This window comes from Gadus macrocephalus, chromosome 15 (genome assembly GCF_031168955.1).
Source record: "Gadus macrocephalus chromosome 15, ASM3116895v1".
In the NCBI taxonomy this organism is placed as follows: Eukaryota; Metazoa; Chordata; class Actinopteri; order Gadiformes; family Gadidae; genus Gadus; species Gadus macrocephalus.
The window spans coordinates 2,160,925-2,167,499 of record NC_082396.1 but is presented as its reverse complement, the minus strand read 5'-3'; positions in this window follow the sequence as shown (position 1 = coordinate 2,167,499).

The following is a 6,575-nucleotide window of genomic DNA, read 5'->3' as shown; positions in this document are numbered from 1 at the left end:
TCTCTCGTATTCACCAGTCTAGAGGGCACTTTTTTTCAACCATGGAGGCACTGTAAGGGCATTAAGAGGGCACTCGTTGAGGCACGTTATCGAATTGTCTTGTTCTAGAGGGCTCATCATCATCATTTATTGTATGAAGGGGCCCCAGAGGGCACCCAATTTTTTTTTCACATGTAATGGGCAGCCAATAAGGCCCTTTCTCTCGTATTCGGCACTCTTGAGGGCACTTTTTTAACCATGGAGGCACGGGCCCCCCCCCCCCCTGAGTCCGCCACTGGCTTCTCTGATTGAAAGAGAGGTTTGCATTTATTTGACCTCTTCTGGGCGGCCATTGGAAGTAACATATTGAAACGTGGATTAAGGGTGTTATCATGCATAATGATCCAGAATGACATCATCCAAACGACCACACGCCAAACCAAATTGAATCTTATCTTTCAGGGAAGATTGTCTCAACGATGCCACAAAAAGAATTGCCTTGAGCAAGCAAACGCACACAAGAAATCAAATTGGAGAAAGATGAAAAGGTCTACTGTTGACAGAAGTGGTTGTGGGCGGGTGTGCTGTGAGACGAGCTCCATGCGGCATTGGCAAATGGGGCCCCAACAGCCTCAATTATGTTCAGCATGCTTTCAATTGATTTGGAGTTGGAGTCAATCAATCTAGGCCGAGTGTGTTGCCACACTCAGCGTCACTTAACCAACGGAGAGCATCTCCCACGTACAGGGACAAAGGACATAGGTAGGGAGGAAGGTGGATGGACAGACAGAGACAGACAGATAAATGGCTTCTATGAAGAATATCATGTATATATAGAGAGAGAGATAGAGATAGATGGTAGAGAGGGGGAGAGAGAGAGAGAGGGAAAGAGACTTGGTTGGCTGGTATGGTAATGAAACAACAAACCAAACCATCCCAGCTTCATACAGCTCTTACCTGTAGCAGTTGTCATTCAGATCCTCCAAAAGAATAATCGTTGAAATCGTTGATCAAAAAAACCGCCTCTGTGTTTACAGCAGATGTCCTTCACACCATTTAACTAAACGTAACCATTTTTTTTTTTCGATCCTGGTACTGTGGCATGTCCATTAATGTCTAATGATAGCAGATGGGAAGTATTCTTCTTCTACTTAATACTAGAACTAATTACCAAAATGTACTATTTTCAACATCACAATTCATTATTAAGATAGAAAGGTACATATTTAAAATGTGTAACATTTCAACTAACTTGTAGTTCAAACAACCTGGATACATACTGATCGATAGTGATTTTGGTAATGTTATCAATAAAATCCCATCCTATAAAAGGTTGGCCAGCCCGTACCTCACTCTTTTACTTTATAAGAACCTTACCATCCTAAACCCTGCCCATTCACGCCACCCAGCCAGCCAAGCTACGTTCACGTTCTAAAATAACCCACAGAGTCAGAGTGGAAAGAACACTATGTCGAGTTTTTGAATTCTGAAAGTTTGCAATCTACTAACTGAGAATGCCTCGATCTTAGACTTTGTGGCTTTTAATTGCCATGGTTCAGACATTTGTTTTTGAATAAAAATAAGGTGCCAGACAAAAGCATTAAAACAGGATCCCTCTGGTCTGGGATAATAAATCCTAGAAGCACCCCTGGATGGAAGTTGTGTTAAGTTTGTGATGTAGTTGAAGAATTACAAGTGAACGTCTCAAACACTCACAGTTGATTCTGTGCGCGTTGAAGCAGCACTCCAACAACAGCGCTGTGTTATTCTGAATAATTCTTCCGTCTTGAAATGACACTGGAATAACTCCAGGCTTAGTCGATAATAAATAAATAAATAAATACAACCAAGAATGAAGTATTGCTTTTTTCATAGGTGACCTGAAACGACATTGCCCAAACCCCAGTTCAGTCAGCTCACACCTTGTAACGGGGCGACATCAAACGTCAGAACTTGCAATGGAAGTCGAATGGTCATTGAATACCAGTCCCTGAGGGAGTCTCTACTGCATGTGAATCCCTGTATCTGCAAAGATTTTAAAGACCGAGATCAATTTATTTATTTTCACATGTATTTTACACGGGTAAGAATGTATAGAAGGGAATGTGATTGGATCCTTTGGGGTTAAGCTCTCGAAACAGGATCGATCTCCAAGTGTAACAGTCAGTTAACATGGGATCAAATAGGATGAACGTGATAGATGACTATTTAATTGGATCGTGACAAATTTACCTAAATAATTTGGTAGACACCAACTTATTGCATAATTTATATTGATGGGTGAATAAGTCTGAACACAAGTCGTGGTGTCTTTAATTATCTAACATTTTTGAATAACACAATGATCTGTTTATGTAAGTTCTATCCAGCCTTAACCACCAATACTAGTTTATTTGATCGGATCAAGATTTAAAATGCACTGATTATGGATACAAATGATATGTTAGATACAGAACCAAAACAGAACTCAACAGAACAATCAATCAAACAGAGATCAAATGTTTTCATGAAACAATCTCTTTAAGCACATTTCCAAATATAATGAAGCTGTGACAAAGGAGGAATAGCCTATTGCCTATTTTATTTGTGGGTCCCTGCTTAAATTCTGTGTCATTGACCATAATGTAGGCTACTGATCAACTCTTTGAATAGAATGTATGTGTTCAATAATTCAAAGGCTGTTATATTCCCCTTGGGAGTGTGAGCAAACAATTAATCAAATCCTCAGCTGATTTAACCCAAACATATAAGGTAAACAATCGCTGCTAAACTGCGCTATTCTCGACTTTTCAACCATCTGCCGTGTGTTTTATGGGCCTAATTAAAACAGGATTGAAAGATTTGCACAAAGGTCTCCTGACACACATCCCGAGTAACAACGAAGTCCCACAGAGTTCAGTAATTGGCCCAGTGCTCTTTTCCTCTGCCCTCAAACCGTATCTAGAGGCTTTGACAAAGTTCGAGGGCAGCATTACAGCAGTTGCCCTGGGATCACACTGGAGTGGCAGTGCTGACCAAAAATCTTTTTTTTGCCTCAGGGAGAAGCGGTCACATTTCAGCCATCAAGTGGCACAGAAGGTGTCTTCTTACTCCTTTGAACCTCTGAACTCGAATAGAGTCACGGCATATTTTACATGACAAGCATACAGCTTTGTCATTTGGGGATATAACTGAGAGAATGGTGCCAGACCCCACAGGTCATTAGTGTGTCTGTGTACGTGTACTGATAGTTAAATTAAGTGGTTTCCGTCTTGTTTGTTTGTTTAGAAAACCAATTCTTCTGCAATCTTCCCTTGGTGCCAAAAACGCACAATATACAACTCATATTGATCCTGCCCTGGTTGTCAAGATATGGTTTTCATTTTAATATTTTATTGTTTACATCTGAAGCTCAGCAGGAATGACCACCCGCCTTTCATGGGTCGAAGTACAACCTGGGCTTCACGTTCACCTTTATGACTTTTTTTCACTTTTTTGTTTTTTGTTCGACAAATAATAAACTCATATTACGTTACTGTAAAGGCAACTCATCTTCATCTTTAGACAGATTCGAACTCTAATGGCTGTGAACTGAACAACAAAAGCTGTTGAAAATATCCTAAGATTCTCCTCACACGTAAAAGTGTGATGAAGGGTTTCTCCCAGCGTCGGGGCAACATCTACAAAGCTCGTTGATTTGCGTGGGCCAAATAGGGGGAGGTGTTTGAATGAGGAAGCTCTGGGTGGCCATTATCTCCGTGATGATTGGAAAGCGCTATTGATCGGCGCAAAGACGGCGATAAAAGATATTTGATAAGCTTCTTCAGGAAAAACAAATGTTGTGTTTATGTGGATTGCAGGCAGCTGACAGCGGAGAAACCAGCCCTCACTTCAGAAGAGAGAAGCAATGCAACGAGTTAGAAATAAAAACCCTGTATTTATTCTGCGCTGCAGGTATCTTTAAACTGGAGAATACAGAAATGAATATTAAATAGAGGTTGCCAACGTACATACCCTGAAATAAAAGAAAGGTGTGCACAAGCTGTCTCCACAAATAGAGCTTTGAAAGGAGTGTGCATAAGTTAGACTATTTATGTGCTTGTCTGGTGTGTGTGTGTGTGCGGGCGTATGCTTGTCTGTGAGCATGCGCGTATCTGTTTCTGTGAGTATCAGCAGCATATGTGTGCATGAATGTGTGTGCGTTTGTCTGTGAGTGTTTGCATATGTTCATAAGTGTGCCTGTGAGTTTGTGCATGTGTGCATCTGTTTGAATGCCAACCTATGCGTATGCGTTTCTTTGCGTGGGCGTGCATGCATGGACGCTGTAAAGGTATAAGGGGGACCTTATATACACGCTACGGTCCCAATCTTGGTGTGTCATCATGTGTTCACAATGCTAGGCAGAACGCTGCTCTGGGACTGAGTGCGACAGTACACAGGGGGCCTCTCTATGCCGGGCTGTCCATTTGATCCGTCTATCTTGCAGTGCAGTGTGGGTAAGAGCCTGTCATTGAGCTGTGCGTCGTGGCGGGCAGGTCGGCCTTTATGTGGAGGGGGAGCTGATCTCGCTGGCTTGCCTGTGCCCTGCGTCAACAGAGAATACACGTGCTGGCTGTCACAAAGGCCCCCCAGAGGCTGCTAGAGGGGTTCGGAGCACCTCGTCACATGTGGAAGGCGGTGTTACCTAGCTCAGAGCATGCTGCACATGTGGCGTAGTGTGGCGTCTGTTGACGCTCATTGGGCGAGTATTTCTTTGGTTCGGTGTGCGTATACATTTTCCACATGTTCATGTGTGTGTGCGGAGGGAGAGTCATTGTTTTGAGTGCGAGTGCAGTATACAGTGTTCATGTTTGTTGGTGTGGTTGTGAAGGTGTACTACCCATAAATCGCCAGTAGGTGGCAAATGCGCTTCAGTAGCAGCAGAGTGGCGGGAAAGTAACAGGGTGAAAATCTCGCGTTATTACGTCAGACAAAGAGATTCACCGCAGTTGAGTACAACTGAAGAATACTGTTATTCATTGTCACTTATAATTTCATTTTCTTGCATTTTGCAGGTAAGCTGGTGATATTGGGTTAGAACGGGGAGTGGCGAGAATGGTTTTACTGTATGATGATAACACTGTTATGTTATAAGGTGTTTATGAGCGGCTCACCGCATCACCGTCCTGATTAGCCAGTTAGCAGCTAATGTAGTGTTGCGGCCGTTAGGATAGTGGTACGGGCAGATGGCGGATGCCTTGACAATGAGCTCTTACGAGGGAGCCCGCTGCTCGTGTTATGATTCTGGGAACTGTTATGGCCGTTTATGAAGGTTCATTAAGAAACTGGTGTTTTACTGTTATATTATCTGTCTGTAAATAGGCCCTACGAAGTGGTCTAAATTGCAGTTCACCATTGGGTCCTATTGTATTGATTTTGTGGGCAATAGTATAATGTTATTGATAATAGAAGGTCCACTGTAATACAATTTAGCTTTAATTTAGATCTGATAATATAAAATGCCCATTTAACACCTTATGTTACATTTAAATGAACAGAAACATTGTAATTACTATTTGGCTATTTTATGACATTTGTTTATATAGGATAATTAGGCAGTGTATCCTTTATTATTATTATGTATTATTTCAGAGACTTGTTATGTAACTGGCAAACATATTACACATTATAGTGTCAGAAATGGTGTAATACTCTATTTTATGCATTATGTTATTTTGTTATTATTTTGATTACGTCAGACAAAGAGATTCACCGCAGTTGAGTACAACTGAAGAATACTGTTATTCATTGTCACTTATAATTTCATTTTCTTGCATTTTGCAGGAACACAAACAATAAATGTGTAGCACCAGACTGAGCCTTTGGATTTGCATTCTGTGCCACGCTACACACAGAACGCCGCTTGATTGACACACGTGTCTGACATTTGACGATATTAGTCTGATAGCGTCAAATGTGAGTTAATGTAATTTTGTGCGTTGCTGTTAAAAGACAGAGGGTTGGGACACGTGGAAAATATGCAATGTTGAAACTAGAAGATAATTTTTAGGGAGGTTTAGGAATGGAACTGTTTTATTTCAAGTTGTAACCGGTTTCCGTGATGTCTTGTTTTTATTGCATTCTTGAGACACAAACAAAAACCCAATGTACAAAGGTAGTTTTACAAATGAAGCCCCATCTATAAATTCTAGATTTCTCTTCCAATGCAGTCAGGGCTGCATTCCAAAAAAAGTCTGGTGATTCTCCTCGCACTTCCTGCTAAATTTCCTGATGTTTTTCCTTGTTCTGTTCCAATTGTCAGAAGCTCCACAAGAGGCTGAGTCGTTCGCCAAATCGTCTTGGGTTGCCTAGGATACATCAGTGTATCCGAAGTAATTCTACGATAAGCCTCGCACTTCCTGAAATTTAGCAGGAAGTGCGAGGTGAATCACCAGATTCGCCTCGCCTCAGAAAGAGGCTCAGTCGTTCGCCAAATCGTCTTGGGTTGCCTAGGATACATCAGTGTATCCAAACAAGTGTTAATCAAGTAATTCTACGACTGCGTCTTCAGACGTTACACATCACGCCTCTGTATCGCCGCAGATAACAAGCAGGTTTTGTTACAAAGCCTGAAGAAT